At 43.3% G+C, this 22,313-nt stretch overlaps 1 protein-coding gene and 1 pseudogene across 1 annotated transcript in view; one reads left to right on the top strand and one right to left on the bottom strand.

The window, feature by feature from the left end:
- The window catches only part of MAML3 (mastermind like transcriptional coactivator 3), a 450,207-nt gene that overhangs the window by 195,661 nt on the left and 232,233 nt on the right, over nt 1–22,313 (bottom strand). The gene's annotated exons all lie outside the window — the stretch shown is intronic.
- On the top strand, nt 20,112–20,227 carry LOC131480887 (small nucleolar RNA SNORA40; annotated as a pseudogene).

The following is a 22,313-nucleotide window of genomic DNA, read 5'->3' as shown; positions in this document are numbered from 1 at the left end:
GAAGATGGGCTGTGGGCTTACAGCAAGGTTAGGATCAGGGTCCTTAGGTTCCATAATCCCTTATCTTATATAGCTAAGCTACTTGTCCTGCAGAAGTCAGTTCTCTGGCCATTTTAGCCCTAGATAAAAATCTTCTTTAACCTCCTTTATAGATACAACAGTGCAAAAACTTATAATCTCTCCAGGTTAATTTGAATATTGTTGAAAGACAAGCCAAACTGACATTCTAGGTGTGCTTTTATCTGTATGTAAGCCATATATTTACAAAATCCTTTCTAAAGGATGCAAGTAATTCCTAAACTTGAAAGAATGAAAAAAGTTATGTCTATTGCCACTTCTACACAGTGGATAGTAAAGCCCCATTAATTCAATTTCTACAAATTTTGTCTTAGTTGTAACTTGGCTAAGGGCCAACCTGATATTTACCCTTTATGTGCAAAGAAAGAGCTTAATATGTAAACAAATCAGTATAATAAGGATTATAAGGGGGAACGCTTAACCTACTTCAGACATAAATGAGTCTCAAAGACTAAAGGACTCAAGAGACCAAAATTTAAATAAGCAATTGATACATATATTGTGAAATCTCATATGTTAGAGCCACCCCCCAAGGATGTTTATTTACTAACAGTTTGCTAGTCTAGTGTGAATTGCAGATGTTACTCCTAAATATATATCACATGCTGAATCTATTTGCTATTTTATTCAGATTTTTCTCAATTCCGGCAGCCATTCGCCCAAATTAGTTTAAATTGGAGAGAGACTATTGTATTCATAAGCTCTTCATCTAAGCTCCAGAAAAGATGACTAGAAAATTTGTCTTGGGTTTGTTGGAACTCTGCAGTTTAACTTCCAGCCTGAGATTCGTAAAGAATGAACATGGGATGATTAATGGCCATTACTGATTTTTTACAGCTGGAACTTATCAGAATATGTATACTCTAATACTGTACCCATGGTAATTATCTCATTACTATGAAGTGTCACAGAAATGCATTATGCACAGGACGTGTGGAATCACATTTTGCAATTTCTTTTTATGTGAAAAACCCTCTTAGCGTTCTCTGACAGTGAGAGCATTGCCCAGGAGTCTGGAGCTTCGCATGGAAGTGGTGCACTCCAGCTGGGCTTCCTTGGCTCTGGTCACTCTTTCTGACTTCTCCTAATTTGAAAATGGGCCTCCTCGTATCTGACCCCCATCATACCTCATGGAGAGGATGAGGCCGAGTCAGTCTATAAAACAGTTGGTCACCATAAGGAAAGGCATTAAGGAAATCACTCAGCCTACTGCAGTGGTGACTTCCCTCACTGCATGAATAGTTAATGAACAGGTACACATAATACTTGACATTTCTATGGAGCTTTTCATGCAAGCATCGCAACATTGTTAAAAGAAATGCATGGCGGCAATTACGAGAGGCCTGGGATGCTTCAGTTCTTTGGTCAGACTGAGGAGATACATAGCAGCTCAGCTTTTAACAGCACGGTGTTCAATAGTAGTGGTCCATCCACAGGTAGTTAGCCCATAACCTGAAGACATGGCCTTGGAAACACAGGCATGTCAGTTTGGGAGCCATACGTCCTTATGCCAGAGGCAGCCCAAGCAATGTAGGTGCCTGAGAATGTGAGTGCACAGCTGAAAATAAGCCCTGGCAGTGAGATGTGGATGGGTCAGTAGAGAGACAAAGCAACAAGTATCAACGAGGAAAGGAAATAAGGCATCCAAAATGCAGGACAGAACACAGAAGAATGATCCTTGGTCAGAGCTGTAGTGTCCCTTGCAGCTTTGAAATGAGAAGGAAGAGACTTTGAGATTAGTAACGATAATTAACTGGGAATCGGAGAGGATTCTTCCCTGACATCCAGCATCTGGGAATTTGTGAAAATCTTCTAAGAACCAAGTGCCAATTAGCAGTCACCACTGTGCCTGAATCAGAGGTGCAGAGGTGAAGGGGGTGGCAGGGAGGGTGAAACGGAGCCAACACTCTGGTTTGCAAGCCCTCTGGATCCTATGGTGACCTTCAGGCCCTTTGCGCAAGAGCAATGCTGGCTGTGGCCATCACTTCCAGAGACAACAGGAATGTTCCAAGCCTGTGTGAGCACCCAGTCACTAGTCCCGGGCGGCTGCTGGGTGCTCAGCATGTGACCAGTGTTACAGAGGCTCTGGCGTTTCCATTTCATCATTTTCTTTTTTAAAAGATGTATTTATTTTATTAAAAGTCAGAATTATAGAAACAGCTACAGAGAGAGTTCTTCCACCTGCTAGCTCACCCCTCAAATAACCGCAAGAGCCAGAGTTAAGCAGATCCAAAGCCAGGAGCCAGGAATTTCTTCCTAGTCTCCCACATGCATGCAGGGGCCCAAGGACTTGGATCATCCCCTGCTGCTTTCCCAGCAGGGAGCTGGATGGGAAGTGGAACAGCCAAGACACACACACATATATGGAAAGCTGATGCCTCGAGTGAAAGATTAGCCTGATACACCATCTAGCCAGCCCCTCCCTCAAATTATTAATTTTAATGCCATTTAAAACAGACACATGAGTTTGTCACTATAGTTAAGTCAGTACTTGCGATATCTCATATCAGATTTCCTGGGTTCAAGCCCAGCTTTTCTGCTTCTGTCCAGTTTCCTGCTAAGGCAGACCCTGAAGGGGAGCAGATGATGGCGCCATTCAAACACATGAGCTTGGCTCAGTCTTGGTGGTTGTACAAGGCATCTAGGGAATAAGCAATGGATAAAAGGTATCTCTCTGCCTTTCAAACAAAATGAAAATAAATAATTTTAAGAACAGCCCCATGGCAACTAGTGGTTACTGCATTGGATGACACAGTTCTACAAGGCCAGTTTGGAGTTAGGAAGTTAAAGCAAATGGTGAAAAATGGAGATGCCAGATGCCATGGTTCTGTATAAGAAGCCTTGTTGGGAAGAGCACAAGAGAAACTAAGGCATCGCAGCTTCTATGTCATGAGTGGAAGTAAGGGCTTTCTCAGGAGAACTATGCTGCTGTGTTTGAAGAAGAAGGGATGATGGAGCAGGAGACACACTAAGGAAAGAAGGACAAGGGAAAATTTATTCTGGAAAAGTCTGAGATGTACAACATTGGTAGATTGAGCTATATATTTAATGGTAGTAAAATATCAGTAACATAAAAATTCATCACCTTAGTGTTTTTCAGGTATATAATTGAATGAAATGAAGAACATTTCTACTATTGTCCAAACAACTCCATTACCCATCTCCACAACTCTTCATCTTGCAAAACTGAAATTTTATCATCAACCTAGTTCTCTAAATGGAATCATAGAAGGGGTTTCAAAATGCTTGTGAACAATGCATATTATATTTAAAAAGCTGTGCACAGATTCAAATTGTTTTGGACTCAAATAAACTCATCTTTTAATTCCATTTTAGATAAAATTTTAAAATATCCTTAAACAATACACATCTTTTTGTGATTGAAATATTTTATTTTAGTAAATGCACTCAAGATTCATCCATGTTACCACTTGGAAATCATCTTTCTTTTTTATTAATTTATTTGTTTGAAAGGCACAACGACACATAAAGAAGAGGAGAGAGTACGCAGTATCTTCCCTATGCTGAGCTACTCCCAAACGCTCCTGTCAAAGCCAGCTCTGTGTCAGAGGGAAGCCAGGAACCTGAAAATCATCTGGTGTTCCATACGTGTGGCAGGGACCCAAGCACTGGGACCAGTTTTTGCTGCTTCCCAGGTACACTAGCAGGGAGCTGGATTGAAAGGAGAGTAACTGTGACTTATACACGGGGCCTGTGTGCCAAGGATGGTTTAACTAGCTATGTCAAGAATTTCCTGAGTAACGGAAAGTAAAGGCTGTGTAATATATCATGGAATGCTGTGTTTTCTGAATTGTGTGTGTCTAAGTTCATATTTTTAAATCTTAATCCCTGAGGTGATGACATCAGGACGTGGGATCTTTGGTGAATGATCAGAACATGTGGACTCCGCTCTCACAATGGGGATTGGTGCCCTAACACTAGAGACCCCATGGCATCTCGCATCCTCTGTTATGTGGGAACATAAAAAGAGGACAGCTCTCAAGGAACAAGACTGAGCCGTCACCAGGTACTGAATCTGCTGGTGCCTTGACCCTATAATTTTCAGCCTTCAGAACTATGCAAAATCAGTTTCTATTGCTAACATTCATCCAGTCTATTATATTTTGTTACAACAACCCAAACAGATCAAAGTATGCCTGCAGCACATTTTGTTTATCCATTCATCCACTGGGGGACACTTGAGTCACTTCAACATTTTGGCCATCATTAATATACTGCAAGCTGAATATGAGTATAGAAGTATGCTTTCAGGATCCTGTTTCTTTTTTTTTTAATTAATTTTTTTATTACAAAGTCAGATATACAGAGAGGAGGAGAGACAGAGAGGAAGAACTTCGTCTGATGATTCACTCCCCAAATGACTGCAATGGCCAGTGCTGTGCCGATACAAAGCCAGGAGCCAGTAACCTCCTCCCGGTGTCCAACGCGGGTGCAGGGACCCAAGGCTTTGGGCCATCCTCCACTGCTTTCCCAGGCCACAATCAGGGAGCTGGATGGAAAGCAGAGCTGCCGGGACTGGATCCGGCTTCCATATGGGATACCAGCGCGTTCGGGGCGCGGACTTTAGCCACTAAGCCATGCCCCTGGTCCCAGGATGCTGTTTCAATTCTTTGGGGGTATACATCCAAAAGTGGAATTGGTGGATCATATGGTAATTCTGATTTTGTTTTTTAAGAGACATGGTGTTTTCTATTGTGACTGCACCATTCCATATTCTTATCTGAGATCTGTTTTTAAGACAATGAAGAATGAGCATCACAGCTATCAAGAGAGGGGATTAAAAGGCAAATGTAGGAGAATGATATGATGAGATAGGGCTGGGGGCAGAGACTAAGCAGCCTGGCTCTAATAGTCTGCATTTTCTGAATGACCTTGACACAAGGTTATCACTTCCAAGTTAAAAACCACAGCTGATCAGGAAAACACCAGGGGCTTGGGAAGAGCAGTGAATGAAGGATTCGTAGAGCTTTTCTGTTAAAAGAGAACAGGGAGATTTTCTGGGGGTCCACTAACAGAGACAGTCAGTGCTATGCGTTCAATTTTGTCACTTTAAAACATGTTGAAGTCCTAACCTACAGTTCCTCAGAACTGACTTTGTTTGGTAACAGGATCTTGGCAGGAGATGTTACACGAGTAGATTGGTCCTAAGTTTTATATGCTGATATCATCTTGTATGAATCTGGCGGTCATGAGAAGCCATGGGAACACACAAGCAGAGCGTCCTGTAGGACAGAGACAGGTACTAGAGTTATGTAGCTGCCAGATAAACACAGCTACACTACTGGGAACATCTGGAAAGTTGAGAGAGGCAAGGTAGTACTAAATGCCGAAACTTGGAGTTAAAGCACAGCCACCTCACTGACACCTTCATTTTGAGCCTCCAGCACTCAAGGCTGTCAGATAATACATTTCTAGGGTTTTAAGCCACCTTGTCTGTGTATTTTTGTTATGACAGCCCTAGGAACTAATACAGCTACAGAGCATGAATCTGCAGTAGGCCAAGGTCATCCTTTGCCAAGGCCAAAAAGTATTTCTAAACTATTCTGTTGTATGAGCAATATGCTTTCTGATATACAACAACACCAACATAGGTAGTAAGTCAATTTCATATATATTTGAATAGTAGCCCATACTAAAAGGTTTTTTAGCTGTGTTTTCCAAACCTAAAAGATATGTGTCTACAAATGCACTACCTTGTACGCTTCTAAGAACCAAGAATGGAAGAATCTCAACATCTCTAAGCAGGGGGATAGGGTATGGATGTGTATAAGCGATGCCTTGTTCATGCCACCACCTTCAGTTCTTCTGGATTTTATTTCATTTACATTTGCTTTCCAATTTTTTTTTCTGAGTTACAATCCTGAGTACGACCCTTGTTTTACTTGTAAAGGTCCAAGATCTTTCTAATATTTTATATTTCTAAATCCATCTGTTTTCACTGACTTCAATTTTATGCTAAGTGGCAACGATTGATGGAAAAATAGCAATACCATTATGTTTTTACTTTTACACTTGAGGTTTGTGGAAAAGGAGTTAGTGTGAAGGTGATGAGTGTGAACTAATGTGTTTAAAAAGAAGTTGTCTGGCTATGAACTCCTGGGTGGCTGTAACAGCCAAGGGGCTATGTGGGGCAGCCCCACTATCCAGTCACTGTAAGACAAGGGTTGAAACCCCTAAAGGGCTTAGGGGAGAGTCTGGCGGGTGTACCTTGGAATGGAAGTTCAGGTATTGCTGACACAGAAGTTATGCCGATTATTTGATTAAGCAGAATAACCTTGAACGTTTGCCAAGTCAAAACAAGTCATAAAAACGATCACAGAGCCTTTTTCTTGCTGTCTACTTGGTGTCTCTCTTTAAAAACCTATGCCTTATTTTTGTAAAAATTCACTTACATCCTAGTACAAGAGCTCTGAAATACTGTTGTTCAGCAAGCATCCAGAGATAACATTTTTTTTAAAACTTCTTTAGCGGAAAAGTATCTAGTAACAAATTCCTTCCTCCCCACTCCCTCCCACAGCCCTTCACTTTAAAAAAAAAAAATAAAGCAAGCACTTAGATGTTGGCTTTTCATGAAAGGCATACAGCAAAAGTGCCGCTGCTCCAAAATTCCAAAACAATTACACAATCTTAACGAAATGAGGGAGGAAATGGTTTTGTTAAAATCTTAAAAACGGTCCTCCATGTTGCTGTTCAAAGCATCTTTATAAATTATGGAGGGCTTTGTAAAAATGAGTTCATGCACTCCACGGACATTCACAGTGTACCCCGTCTGCAGCAGACTCAGTGTGAGGAGCCAGCGGCGCTAAGATGCTGAAGACACAGCCCTCCGGCAAGAGCTCTCCACTGAGGTCGATGCTCGTTGTTGTCATTCATTATCGTGTGCCTCGGCTTCCCCTGTACCATTCCTACCTTCAGCCCCAGGATCCTCGATTTTAATTCACAAAGAACCATATCGTGGAGAGAAAATGACCACAGGAAATCCTGAAAAGGTGGCAGTCCTCTCCAGCAATGCAGTGGCCCAGGGAGCTCCATGAAAGCCAGGGGGAGAAGGGAACCCTGCAAAAATGCCAGCCACAACCGATGTCACCAAGCACCCCACCCGGGACTGGAGAAGCCAAGTTCAAAATTAACAGGGAGAGAAAAACATCAGAGGGGCTGAAAGCCAGTTAAAATGGGAAGTGAAACCATGGACTGCGGAGTCCTCCCACCACTTTACTCTAGGCAACTGCCCCTAGAGTGGCCACTAAAGGAAGACACCACTATAAGCTGCCCTGCAGCTCTTGGGGTGCACAAAGGAACCCCCGTCTGGAGTTGACAACCCAGTTGCCCCTCAGTTTGGTTTTAATTCAGCCGAGCCAAATTGAATCTCAAAACTGAGGGTTTTCAAATGTGATCTTATGCTTGCTTAAAACCAACGGCTAAGAAGAAAGTATATATACAAAAATAAATCTGAAATCATTCAATTACCTTAAGTCAACTGGGAGGCTTATATTTACCTAAAATAGGCATTTGACTCCCATATTACTAAGACATGCAAATGAGTCCCGTGTTGCAAAATCATTCTGGATGGTTTACGGCTCGGTTCTCAGTTGCTGGAGCAGCCAGGGGAAGGTCTGAGAGCGCCATCAGGAAAGCACTACATGTGCCAGCTGCTAGCGGGGCCTGTAAGTGCAGCCTCTTGAATTAACTGCTGTGTGAACATCAGCTCGCAGGAAACGAAAGAATCAGTCTCTCTTCGGAAACAGATTCAGCCTGCAATATTACCCAAGTTCATTTCCTTCAGTTAATTAAGCTGGTTTCCTTATTAGCAGGGGGAGATGACCAAGTCTCATCTACCTCTAAATGACTCACAGAATGATGAGGTTAGCCGGGCCTGTCTCTGCTTTTAAACTTCACTTTTTAGAACCTGCATAGGCAGAACGTGTCCTAACTATGTTTAGTTCTGATCTGATCTCTGGGAAACTCAGGCTTATTTTAGAAATGTCCATGCATATTAACTGCTAAATCTCACACTGCTCTGTCTCGGAGATCTGCTTGTCTTTGAGCCCAAGCTCCCAAAACAGCCAGTGACACTTGCTGGAAGATGGGGCTGGATAGCTCTGGATCCCTCCCTCTGTCATCGAGACACCTGGCTTGGAGGATGCGGGTCACCACAGACAACTACCTGAATTCTCCCTGATCTCAAGCCAAAGGTGATTGGTGATTAGGAACTAGGATGAAGACAGGAATCTATCTGAAATCCCTCCAGGAATCCAGAGTAAGGCTGTCTGCGTGGTCGAGTCAAGTTTACTGCCAAACTGACATCAAAATTTAGGCCCTTCTCAAAGTTATTCATAAAAGTAGCCATTATTGTTCTATTTCATCTTATTCTTACTCTTTCTTTGTATGTATCTTCATCAATTGTACGTGCAGCAAATCTAAAATTTCTTTTCTGAATTTCAACTTTAACTACACATTGTAGGTTAACAAACAGCACTTATACAACTGAGGAAACTGGGACGCAGGGAGATCCCATAAATTATTTAAGGTCACACAGCTGGAGGAGAGAGTCAAGGCGTGAAGTTCATGGCCTTCCCCGTTACAGGACCATCCAGGTGTGAGCTGAATGCACCCTGTATCTCCGGCCTATCCCAGAATGTGGCTCTTCAATGATACGTGAAAGAAGGGAGGGAACCCACAGAAGTCAGTTTCCCCTCCATGGCTGTGTGGCAAATAAGCAAGGCCTCTCTGCAATGGACTTTGTTACAGGGAAAGAAGCTCTTTCAGACATCCTTAGAACACTTCTGGAGCTATCTGAGTTACTGGGGTGTGACTGCATCGGCCACAGACCCAACCCAAGTTTAATTCTGAAAAGGATGGTGTTGATAACAGCTGCCAACTTGGCGGCCCACTGTAATGACCGACTGCATTGCTGACCACTTTCCAGGAACATTGCTGAGAAGGCAGGCATAAGCACAAGCTCACATTTCCCAGGAATCAGACCTGGATTGCTGTGTTCTAGGTAGCCATGGTCAAGGTCCCTATATATGCTCAGGGAATCAATTATGACTCATTAATGCTTATTTTGTTGGGACTGTCTCCACCTGGGTCTTTTAAACAATTGTATAGAGGTTTGTTTATTTGAAAGAGTTACAGAGAGAGGGAGAGAATTTTCATTGCAAGTTCATACCCCAAATGGCTCCAAGGTCAGGGCTGGGCCAGGCTAAAGCCAGAAGTCTGGAACTCCATCTAGATCTTCCACATGGGTGCAGGAGCCTAAACATTTGAGCCATCTTCTACTGCTTCTCCAGGAGCAACAACGGGAAGCTGAATTAGAAGCAGAGTAGCCAGGCCTTGAATCATCATCCATAGGGAATGTCTGTGTTGTAAGTGGTGGCTCAACCCACCAAGCCACACTGCAGGCCCCACACAAATCTTTCTAATACCCTTTATCTCCATCTTTAAATTCCATTTTGCTCATAAGTAAGATAAGGTTGATCTTACCTTGGTCTGAAGGCACTTGAAAACTAACTTTCCTCTTCCCTTAATTTGACAGAAACTGGTAGGGATTTTCAAGGAGTAGGTCTTCATCATTTGAAACTACATTATTATTTTACTTAGAAATAGCACAAAAATATGGTTTGAGATGTTAGAAGCAGGATTCCATGACTTCAATACTTGTTGACTTTATAAATTGGAGGTTTACATAAAAATAGATTTTTCAGAGTTCTGAAAACTATGAAACATCATAGAAAGAAATGTGGGCAAAAGAGAGCACCCAAGGCTTTCACTGGATTCTCAGTTTGGTTTGCAACTACAAAGTGTAAAAACCACACTGACACAGGTTAGCCATGACAAATACAAGTTAGCAGTCTGTCAGGTTTTGCATTGAAGACAGAAAAACCTGTCTTCCTACCAGTCCTGGCTTCTTCAAAGTTCAAAGCCATCTGCACTTGCAATGACAGCTTGCTTCAGTGAATGTATGCTCTCCACATCCAGGGTGGTACAGGTATGTGTTACACTCAGAGTGTGTGGAAGGCGCAGCCGCATTCTGAAGGTTGTGGTCTCAGCAGGGCACGGCCAGAGCAAAGGACCCAGAAGCCATGTCACAGGAGGAAGAGGCAAAGAAGCCCAGGATGTTTTACAAGGGAGCGTGTGGTAGAGTAGAAATGCCACGACTCCTCTCTCCATAGCTGATGATTGCTATGCAGGACGGGGGTCGGATCTATCTGTGAGGTTCCAGAAGTTGGAACTGAGATCAACCCGGGCCAGTGATGGGGACAAAGAACTCAGCCTCTATCTGAGGAGAGCGATTTTAAAAAACCGATTAGGGAGATTCAAAATAGAAAGAGCTGCCTTGTGAGGCTAATGAGCTTCCTGTCCCTTGAAGTTTCCCTACCAAGATCACAGGTTCATGACGGGGATTGGTTCAGGGGCCTCTTTTACAGGGTGGGAGGAAGGAGAAAATGACCTCCATGATTCCTTCTAATTCCCTGATCCATCTATTAAGGTTTTATATCTCTTATTAAAATTTATGGTCAAGGACCCATACACATCTTCCTTTGTTTTATAGATGAGCTATTTGAGGCGAATCACTTTATAAAGGGAACAAGCACTCTTTTTTGAAAGTTCTGATTTTATACATTTTGTTTTTGCAAATAGCATGGTGGGGTTGCATGGCCAGCCCCCTTCCCCCCCCAGCTCTCCTCTTCTGAGTCTTTCCTCTCCCCACAAGCAGTCACTCCACCCTGCCCTGGCCTCTTGTGCCACTGACCTTGCTTCACAACTTACCTCTCCAATATATATTTTCCATGGGGCATCCAGCATCATCGTTTAAAACGTTAATCAGATCATATCTTTCTGCCCAAGATTTTTCCATCCAGTCTCATTTCTCTCTTAAAGTCAAATTCAAATCCACAGCCTATGAGGTGCCAGACAGCCTAGGGTCACCAAACTCATTTCCTGCCCCCTTCCTCTGTGTGACTGCGTGACTCCCAGCCACTGCAGCCTCTCCCGGCTCCTCCGCAGCTGCCCTGATGCTTTCTTACGGGACGTGTGCTTCTTCCAGCTCCTGGCTCGGCTCTTTTCTGATCCACCTTCAGGTCAGTTCAAGACTCTCTCCCAAAAGGCTGTCATGACCAGTCTCTCAGTCAGCTTCTATCCCCACGTGGACTCTGCTCCTGCCACTAACTACAATTCGTAGTCATCTTGCTTCTTGCTATTTCCTTGATGCCATCTCCTGCTGCCCCCCAACTGAGAGTAGCCTCACTAAAGACAAAAACTTAGGCTGTGTTATCGCTAATGTGCCTAATGTGCCTGCCTCGTACACTGTTGGTGGTCAGTTAGTATTTTTAGAACAAAATAATGCATGAACAAGTGGCTGGCTGAAAAAGACTGGCCAGCTCAGGAGCTGTGTGTGACCTGGTTCTTCCAGCCTGGAAGCAGGAAGGGTTATTGATGCCACCCCATCTTACTCAGGGGATTGTTGTGCATACTGCAAGCCTTGAAAGAACTTGGGGTTGAACCTCATGAAGCTCACACATGTAATATGAAGTCAAGGATCACAGAATGCAATCTTTTTGTTTGTTTGTCTCTGGAGAAAGACATTACCCATGTCCCTGAGGTTTCTTGCATGCGCATTGGGGTAAAATCTGAAAGAGCAATACTACAATCCCCAAATCTAAGATATTGCATTTCTTATTCTCTGAGGGCTGTCAGAAAAAAAAAAAAAAGGAAAGAAAGATTTCTGGCAGCAAAGAACAGGAGATGCTGGAGTGGGTTACTAGGGAGGTGGTAGAATCTCCTTTTCGGGAGATCTTTAAAAATAGCTCAGCCATCTGGGATGATTTAGATATGGTCTTCATTGAAGAAGGGGGAGGCAGGGCCTGAAGGATCTCTCTAAGACCCATCTCAGCCTTCATTTTCTGATATTTCACTTTAAAGTTTTATTCATGGCAGAGGCCCAGAAAAAAAAAATAAGCTAGGAATTCACTGAAAACTAAATCCCCTTTTTATTTTGAGCAGCAATTCTGCTCTGTCACTCTCCTTTTCTCTTCAAATGGGCAATTTGGATGTCCGAACTTTCTTGCTATGGGGAGTGCTTGGATGAAGCTTAACATTCCATTCTTCCTTTCCTAGAAAGACAAGCAAGGAGGTTTAAAGGGGGCAAGAGTGTAGATGTTGGCCAATGACAGATTGGGGACTGCAGATCTGTGCTTGGGTCTCACATCACCAAAAGGAATGGAAGGAGAAGAAGAGGTGGTGGGAAACAGGCCAGGAGCTCACGGAATGGGGGGCACTTCACAACAGGGACCTGAAGGCACAAGTGAAGCCCTGGAAGTGCAGTTTGCTATTTATATCTATGAATTCTTCGTGGGGGGAGGGGTGGTAGTAGAATTAATCTTGGCAAAATGAACATGTAAACAAGGGGTTTATTTCTTTTTATATTTGGGTATGCAATTATGGCAATTAAGCTGTTTCCCAGTTTCATTCTTTGGAATCTTACTTGATTTGTTAGAACTGTACAGTTAAAAAATAAAAAAAAATAGATTTTAATACACTTAAGGGTGAATTTTACTATTTCTACTCTAGAGGCTATGCTATTAAAAAAAGCCCTGTTAAATTTGTTTCTCAGCAGTATTTGTATGCTGTAACCTAAATAAACTTGGTTATGATTATCAAATACATTTATTTTTAAATGTTCATTATAAGAACTGCTGTACATAACAAACTAATGGCTAATGTAACTCAAGTTATAGTTCTCCAAAACGACCACAAACAACTCTCAATGATGACATTAACTTCTTTGCCTTTCCGTGAGTTAATGAACAAGACCTATTTTAATGGAAGATTGTGTCAAGTCGGAACAAAGAGTGACTGTGAGGGTCTTGCTAACCCATGCTTGAAAACTGGCCTCATCACTTGGTAGGATGCTCATCAAGTACACGTAATCCTTCCTTCACTGGCTGACGGCCTGTGGATCTGTGTGGGTGTGTCTGAGTGTGCTTGTGCTGTGCAGGGACCTGGAAGGAACAAGTGCACAGTAAGGAAACCCGAAGGTGGAAAGAAGTACTCTGAAAAATGAAGAGCCGGAAAAGGGATGCTCTTAATTGAATAGGAATTACTTGAGGGTGGCCTCGTAATACAGAATCCATGTACTGTTGTGTTCTGACACGCTTACCAAAGTGGCCATTACCTGTTTGTCATTGATGCATGGAGGCTATGCCCACAGGCGCTTCCAAGAGTGTATGCAAAAATGAAATGAACAGGCATGTTTATTTTGGTGCAAAAGTTTTTGAAATCCATGTGTAGTTTTTCCATAAACATGCATTCCCATGAACTTTGGCCATATGCCTGGATTTTGAAATTGCTTGCACCAACATAAACTTATCTTTTGATTCCACTTTCCATGAACTTTTCCATGAACCCTCAATTTGTCCAGGGTAGACAGAAATAGTAGATCCTTTCTCAGAGCATACTTGAATGTCTATAGGGATGTTATAATTCCTACTGAATTTCTCCTCCTGTGAGGACCCCGTCGCAGGGCCAGAGTCCCTCAGGTTACTGCCTGGTGTAAGTGAGGCGCAAGAGTGGAGGCTGGGCCAGTATTATTTAGGAAGCTCTCATCCCTGGGAAAAAATATTGTCCTTGTTTGAACACAGCCAAGCCGGTGCTGAAGGGAGGGAAGTGCTTACCCTCATGTCTCTGTCTCCCCTGCTTTAAAATCTTCCTTTTGAGCCACTAAAACCAACAACAGTAGGGACAGCTCAGAGGGTAGTTACCCCACATTGCGTTCCATCCTCTCCCCTGAAATCCTCCTCGCCTCCTTTCCTAGCATTAACTGATCTTGGAGAGCCCCCAGGATACACAGCAGGTGGGTGACCTATTCCCTGGGAAAGTCATGTCTGAATTTAGGACCTGGCCATGCACCCTCAGGCACAACCATGGCTCTGCTTGCCTACCACACTTTTCTTCTGTCTTTCTAAGGGTCAGCTCTCCTCCCTCCGGCTGCCTGGCTGGCACACAGGCAAGCTGGCCACTTGGTTATTTACAAACCCCAGCTTTCATCTCCCTCACGCTGTTGAGATGCTCATATTGCTCTCGTGGGGTTTCCTCACAGCCTCCCTCACAAATCCAACACCATCACTCCCTCGGTGCCAAACAGGCATGGGGGAGCTTGCTGGGGCTTGTACAAAAAGGGTGGAGGGAAGCTGCCTTCCACAAGCCCATCCGTCCTCTGGCACTGCCAATGTTAAGGCCAAGCTGCAGGGAGATTGCAATTCTAACATAATGAGATATTAATGAGCTTTGCACATGTCCCCAGCCACAACACTTCTCTCTCCCTCTGACTCCCCCGCCCTCGTGCGCAAATCTAAAGAGAATCGCTCCTTCTCTGACACTACAATCCCTCCACATCCCCCTGGAGCCCGCCCCTCCCTCTCCAGAGCCAGGCTGTCCTGCTCACCTCCAGCTGCCAGCACTACAGAGCACCAAATGGGCTGGCACCGCCTTGTTTCCTGGCCTAATGGATGCTTGTTTAAACACTGGAGCTGTTTGCATTGCTGCGGCTCACTGCATGTTAAACACAGTCCTCTGAAACCCTATGCCAATCCAATAAAGGTATCAGCAGTTCAGTGTGGGGAGGCAATTACTCTATGGTCCCAAGTGTGCCTTCTAAGCTCTAGGAAGGAAAATTTGATCGAACAACTAAAAGGAAAATCTGATTCGGCTCAGCATCACGTGGCGGACACAAGGCTTAACTGCATCCAGGTCTATGGAGGGCACAGGGAAATCAATCCACAAGCTTAGGGAGAGCAAGTGCACATTGTTAAGAGGGCTTGAAGCCAGTCTGTTAGTGACACTGTGTCCTGTGTTTGCAAGAGACACCCACCCAGCTGTCCCCTCCCCTTGCTGCCCCCGCCCCCGTACTGGCTGCCTTGTCTTTGAATTCTGAAGGGTACGCTTACTTATTTTTTAATGACAAAATGCCATCCTTCTTAACACCTTCCACCTTCTCACTCACCTTTAATTCCTTAAGCACTCATACAAAAAAATGGCTTTTCTTGTGCAAGATCATTACCATATCAAAGGCTAGAGAGAGACAGAGCACAAAAATGATGGAGGGATAACATAGAGGCTGAGAGAAGCAGGCAGACTGGCTTCAGAGGAAATGTCGGGTCCCTAACCTCACGCTAATGATTCCAGTCGATAATGCAATGGATTGGTTTTCTGTCTTGGCTAAGTCTGAAAAATCAGGGGAATTAGACACAAGATTTACATTCTTTTCTCACCAGGAAGCGAAAGTTTTGGAAGAGTAAATTTGTTTTTTAAGTTCTGGACATGAAGAGATATGGGGCTTGAGATCCCTTTTCTTATCCTTCTTTTTAATTTAAAAACTACTCCGCCATGGTCCTTCTTTCCCAAGGAAGAGTGAGAAAGCAGTAATGTACATGTCTGGCAACACCGAGAAATGCTATCCACAAGGCTCCCCAGGGTCCCATCCACTTGCCAGGAATCTGGCCACATCTTGGTCCATTCGCAGACTTCTGACCCAGGCGACATGGCCAAGATGGGGCCAAGGGTGGCTGGCAGCATGAGCCAGTAATGGAACCCCTGTAGTGGTGTAAAGACAAAGGGTACTTCACAGAGGACAGAGACAAGTTCCAAGGGATCTGGAGTCCCTGGAGTTCCTTTCCCCAAGCCCAAGGGCTAGAAGGCACATTGGCCACCACAGGACTCCCCTGGGTTGAGTGGCCACTGGAGAGCATCCAGTCTGTGATTAGGTTAAGGGGTCACCAAGTTGAGCCCCTTGGTTAACAGGGGCCTGGCTTTTTCTCCTAGACTTGCCTTTTGGTGTTCACGGCATTGGCTGTAGAAAGCCCCAGCTCCAACAGCCCAGACACCATGCGTTGGGGGCAACTGCACCATGGGGCTCTAGTACAGGCTCCACCAGCCTTTGGGGGCTCAGCAGCCTGCAACCTTCCCATATCACTAGCCAGGCACAACTGTGCCAACCTGTAAAGGACGTCCTCTTCCATGCCCAGGGCTATTGACAGCAGGGGGAATTTTGCTGAGTTTACATATGCTGTGAATAGTATACTAGGTTCTTATGTTCTCCTTGGTTTCCTAACTTAATATTCATGGAATAGCCTCATTATCTCAGGTCTGGAAATAGAGGTAAGTGTGTACTGCAAAACTCCTTCTGAAAATTGTAATACATGCCTGCCATGTTTTGCATATTTGGGAGCAAAGTTTTTTCTCTACTTAGATTTTATACACACAGGTGTTAATATATTAAAGGACAGTCTTAGTATCTGTGTCTGTCTATCCTGTGCATTCATGCATGAAGGCTATCTTATATATGTATATTAAAGATTTATTTATTATTTTTATTGGAAAGGCAGATGTACAGAGAGGAAGAGAGACAGAGAGGAAGATCTTTCATCCAATGAGGTGTTCCTCTTCTTGTGACTGTTATCGTATGTGTGTACATGAAGAGGCTATATAACTTAAAATATGTGGAGAACTATTTCAAGAATCTTTTATGTTCATATCATTTATCAAAAAAATCCTCTTCTTTCTTTTTTGTAATTTTTACCCCATAATATTTTTTTGTGTGCGAACCTCTTAAATTCTGTTGTCTTAAATCAAGGAATGGGAATCCATCCTTCTTGCTACCATCCAATAAAAACTACAACCTATTGTAAAATTCTTACATGAGAAATGATTATTAAGACAATGGAAATGAGAGATACTAGGGTGTACTTTATCACGTGGCAAGTTAGTATAAGAAACCAAATATCCCACTCAGTGGATACTTCTGTGAAACAGCTATAGGCTTATATTTGGCATCTTAAATGAACACAGTTCCTTCTTCTCTTATGAAAGCAACAAATTATTCTTCACGTATTACTTTCCCTGAGAAGAGAGCTGTGTCATTGCAGTATTCATTAGATCATTACTTCCTAAGAGCCCCACATTTGTGGACTGCCCCATTAGGAATAACACCTGAGATTCCCAAACCTGAGCTACTCAGGATGGGAAAATGCCAGGTTAGCAAATGGGAAGACCGCTATCTCCAGGTCCTTTCACGAACCTCTTCTGTGTTCAGCCACTGCCTCAGTGAGACATGACTTCCGCTTTCTTGAAAGTCAAAAGTGACATTGAGATTTCAGTAAAAGCATAAACTCCATTTGGGGCTCCTCAGCAGAACATTGGAAAGGGATCCATTTTACATTGATCATCCCTCGGAATGACCTCCACTGGCACGGTGCAAAGGGCTGGGAGAGAGAGGCTTTAGTGAGTCCCCATGCACTTGACAAGATGAAAAGATCTAGAGCCAAGTGATGCTTACAAACCAAGAGTACAAAACAAGTAGGCAGGAAGAAGAGGCCCTGGACCAGGGCTGTCACCTTCACCCCTACCACTGGTAACTCCAGTTAACTGTAGTTGCTCACAATTGGCTGTCCTTGGAAAGGGTGCTTGTCTGGTTACCATCAAACCAACAAGGGCTTTATTTTATTCAGTTTTTCACTATGTTTGAGCATTTCCATGACAAGATGGCCTTTTTTGTTCTGTGTAAGATTTTGTTTACTTTTATGTACTTGAAAGGCAGAGAGAGGAACAAACAGAGATCACCTATCTCCTGGTTCACTCCCCACTTGTCTGTAACAGTTAAGGCTGGGCTCTGGGAATCCAGTCTAGGCCTTTCACACAAGAGGACAGAGACGACAGTCTAGGCCTTAAGGGGCAGCAATTCAAATCCAGGTGTGCATCAGCACGAAGCTGGAATTAGGAGCTAAGCTGGGACTTGAATTCAAGCATTCTGATAGTGCTTGTAGGTATTCCATAGTCATAACGGAATCTCTGAACTAAACACTGACTCCTCAAAAGTGCATTTTTGTTTGTTTCATTTGTTTTTTAGTAAAGTACGTTGACTAATTCCTTGGAAATGGAGAATGTATAGAGGCAAAAGAAACGAGCAATCTTGCTGTTGTTGGGACTGGAATCCTGATCACACTGTGAAGCCACAACGCAAGAAGACAGAGGAGAATGGGAAAAGCACAGGTGCAATGAAAACATCCCTGGTCCTGCTTAAGAACTGCCCATAGTGACAAGCAGGTGCAGGAGACAGAGAACACACTACTGCCGTGACATCACAACCCTAGGAGGGGATTCAGATAGAGCTGGGTCAGCTCAAAACCCACCATAAACCAAAGCAGTCTATCCTCTGCTTCCCCTGACTCAGAGGAACAAGGCTTTGTGCATGGACTGTCAGAGTCAAAGGTACTGAAACAAGTGGGAACAAGAGAGGCAAGACGGGGAAAGGAAAGGAGAGGGAGGCAGAAACAGCAGAAACAGTACCTGATTGCTTGCTTTAAAGGCAGTCTGGGAACTCTTCAATCATCAATAGTCCCCCTCCAAAATATTTTTCTAATTTTAAACTATTTTTTGACTTATAGAAGAGTTGCAAAAGCAGGACAAAGCTCTTCTTATCCTTTGTGCCAATTGCTTTAATGTTAAAATCTTCCATAACCTTAGTATCATTATCGCTTATTATCGAGGATGAGAGATGAACACTTATACAATGTTAGTAAACTACATGCTTTGCTAGAATGAGATCATTTTTGCCACTACTGTCATTTTCCATTTGGGATCCTACCCAGGATGATCTTATATTGCATGTAATTGTCATTTTCCCACAGTTTCTTCTAGTGTGTAACAAATTCCCCAGTTTTTCCTTTCCTGACTTGACCTCAACCTCTTTGCAGATAACTGGTCAAAAAGCTTTTGTAGATTGTCCCCCAGTTTGGGTTTGTCCAGTGGGTTTTTTTTTAATGGCTGTTCCATGGATATACATTTTTAGCAAGCATACTATCAAAATGAAGTGGTATCCTCAGTGCGTCCTATCAAGAGGTCTGGGATGTCACTATGTCTCAATCCTGAGGATGTCTCCTTTGATCACTTGGTTAGGGTGGTGCTTCCTGGTTTCTCCACTCAAAATCTTCCCATCATAATAAAAAGCAGCTTCAGGGACTTTGCTAACCCCAGGCAAGCCCTGCTGCTGCTCAAACTAAGTGTGAACTATCTGCTTGTAGAAACTGTCTCTAGCCATCACAACAAATGTGTTTTTTTTTTTTTTTCTAATGGTGGGTCAGTTTCTCACATCCTACATATTTATTCTTTGGGATCTACTTAAGGAATAGTGGCTTTTTTCCCCCACTCCCATTTATTTTTAAAATCATTTATTTTAAAATGATTGGTATGGATGTCTGGATATTTAAAATTTTTTTATTCATTTTTTTTTTTTTTTGAAAAGCAGAATGGCACGGAGAGGAGAGACAAACTCGCTATCGCTTGTTCTCTCCCCAGCTGCCTGGGCCAGGCTGAAGCCAGGGCTCAGGAACTGGGTGGCAAGGACCCAAGAACTTCCCCCAGTTGCCTCCCAGACGTAGTATCAGGCACCGAATTAGAAGCACAGGGAGCACTCACACCAGGTACCCTGATGTGGGATGTAGGAATCTCAAGTGGCAGCTTACCTTGCCACATACTCTTCCACAGACTTCTGAATGCTTATTTTATGAGTTGAAATACACTGTTTATTTTGCTACTCAAATTGTTCTGATTGTGGCCACTAGGAACACTTATAGGTTGTGTCCCTTGTTCTGTAGGTGATCTAGTATCCCTCCTCCTCCCTTGAGCACTTTGTTACTTGTTGACACTGTAAGATATTCCAGGATCAGTTTGTGTTTTCCTTGGTTTAGCTCTAAAATCCATTTGTTCAAGGCTCATGTGGTGGCACAGCCACCCAAACCTTTGCTTGTAAAAGCTGGCACTCCCAATTGGATGCTTCTGGTAGGTGGGAACATTAGCTAGTTGAGCAAGGGCATATACACAGTTACAAAATGTGAATTTATTTGAGCACTCTAATGCCAATCCAGCACCACAGGACTCATTTCAGCCTTCCTTCTTCCTTACTGATAACTTTCTCTCCACTAATGCAAAACCTGTAATACCCTCCTTCTAACCTAAAAGGTAGTTAGGTTTAATAGTCAGACCCAAATTTATAGGCAATGCAAAAAATAAATCCTTTTTGCAACCTAGGACTCATTGCTCAGCATGGGCTTTGATATATCTAATAAGAAATAGTATGCTAGCAGAAAAAAAAATCAGTTCCAAAACTGACTAGTTTGGAAATGGATCTAGTTATTTAGTAAATATTAATTAGGCCTGTATCATGTGTATGGCCCTGTAGTTTGAGTGGAACTCTAGCTGGAATATGGCTGAATCTTAGATCCTACCTCCAGAGCTGCAGACAAACAACTGGCTCTGAGGGAACATGTGCTTCCTCGAGGGGCCCATGGCAAGCCCTGAGAGGCTGAGGAAAGAGCTGTCAGGAGTGACATGGGGTGATCTTTGCGAACATAAATGAGTTTGGAAGTCACTGAGATAGTTTAGGGGATCAGACAGTCTGAATTGGGGCAGGATGACAAGAACAGAGAGGAAGGTGATAAAGGGCATTCAAAATGTTTGTGGACAATGTGGGTTATGTTTTAATTCAATTTCCCATAAGCTGTTTGAAGTTGTAATTGATAACACTCAGCAAATTCGATGAGGACAACAAGAAAGTCATAGGTAACTCCAGAGTTCCAAGGGGATGTTTAAAGACTGTCAGAGAGTAAGAGATGAGTAAAGATGGTACGAAAGTGCCCAATAGCCCCAAATCAACAGGGTCAAGACAAACCAATCACTTCTCCTGTGACCACTCCAGTGCTTGAGGAAAGCAAAATCAGACTTCATGTCACAACACAAGTGTTGCTTTTCAGCAGCAGCTTCAGAAGGGAAGAAAGCTACACTTTACAAAATGATGAAATTTCTAGAAGGTAATGAAATTTAATTTACTCATACTGGTGGTTGGCCACTGCACAGATAATCACCATCTAGTATTTTCTTCAGAGTTAGATAGTTGGTGCTCTCTATAAATTGTCCACATTTTATCCATTGCGACCGGGGGTTACTAAAACAGAGCCTCACAACTACAGCCACCAGGAAGATTTAGAATACTGATGTTAGAATGGAAGCCATCACAACTACTCTGTTGACGTTTATCTCAAGGAACAGCGTATATACAAAGACATTAACATCTCTTCAGCCATGGTCACATTTTCCCTAGACTGAACCACACACAGGCTGCTCAGTACTCATCTTTAAGCACTCCAAGTCAACTTGCTGCTGTGCCGCAATCTGTTTTTGATAGTCCTATGTTTCTTTTTCTAAGTACTTCTTCGTTTATTTAAAAGGCAGAGTGACAGAGATGTTGGGAGATATAGAAAGAGTAAGAGGGAGAGGGAGAAAGCAAGAGAGGGAGAGATCTTCTGTCTGCTGCTTCATTCCCCAAATGCTTGAGACAGCCAGGGCTGGGCCAGGTTGAAGGCAGCAGCCAGGAACTCCTTCGAGGTGTCTCATATACCCAAGCACTTGAGCCATCACCTCTGTCTCCCAGAGTGTGCATTGGCAAGAAGCTGGACAGGAAACAGAAGCACGACTGAATCCCAGGCACTCTGATAGGTGGTATCTCAAGAGGTAGCTTCACCCAGAATGCCACAAGCAACCAGGCTTTTGATATGTTCTTACGAGATACAAAAGAAAAGAGCTAAATGTGTTCATTTGTTTTGCAAGATGCTAGACAACTTAGTCATGTCATAGGACAATGGGAAGGAGAGAAGAATGGGAAAAACAGAAAGTACCTGTAACACAGACCCATTAGCTATCAGAAAGCAGCGTGACCCATCCAGGTGAGCTAAATGGGGTTAGTCACCACCCAGCATCACCCTCTACTCCTGCCCATATTTTTTTCAGGAGAGTGAATTTCAAGCCTTATTAAAGACAAGTGTTCTTCCTATTCCAAAGACTGTCACAGAATAAGGCTCCCAACACAGACGTTCTTGCTAGAGGAAGGTAAGCAGTTTTCATCTTCACAAAAGATGAAAAAACTACCTCACTATGCTCTGCAGGATGTATCATGCAAAAGGCAGAGGTCAATTAATTTTCTTTTCCAGAAGAGTTACAAGTGTCTGCAAGAATGGTTCACAACCTAGACAAAGATCTTTGAGCCCACAGGCCTGTTCACCAGAACCCCTGTCCAGGCAGAGCGTGTGAGCACACATTCACATGCAAGATGCAGAAAACTGGGCAATGGCTTCCCCAGTGCCAAAAGGAAGAGGGATGGGTCCTGT

Source organism: Ochotona princeps, chromosome 7, assembly GCF_030435755.1.
Source record: "Ochotona princeps isolate mOchPri1 chromosome 7, mOchPri1.hap1, whole genome shotgun sequence".
Taxonomy (NCBI): Eukaryota; Metazoa; Chordata; class Mammalia; order Lagomorpha; family Ochotonidae; genus Ochotona; species Ochotona princeps.
This window is presented reverse-complemented; position numbering and strand designations above follow the sequence as displayed.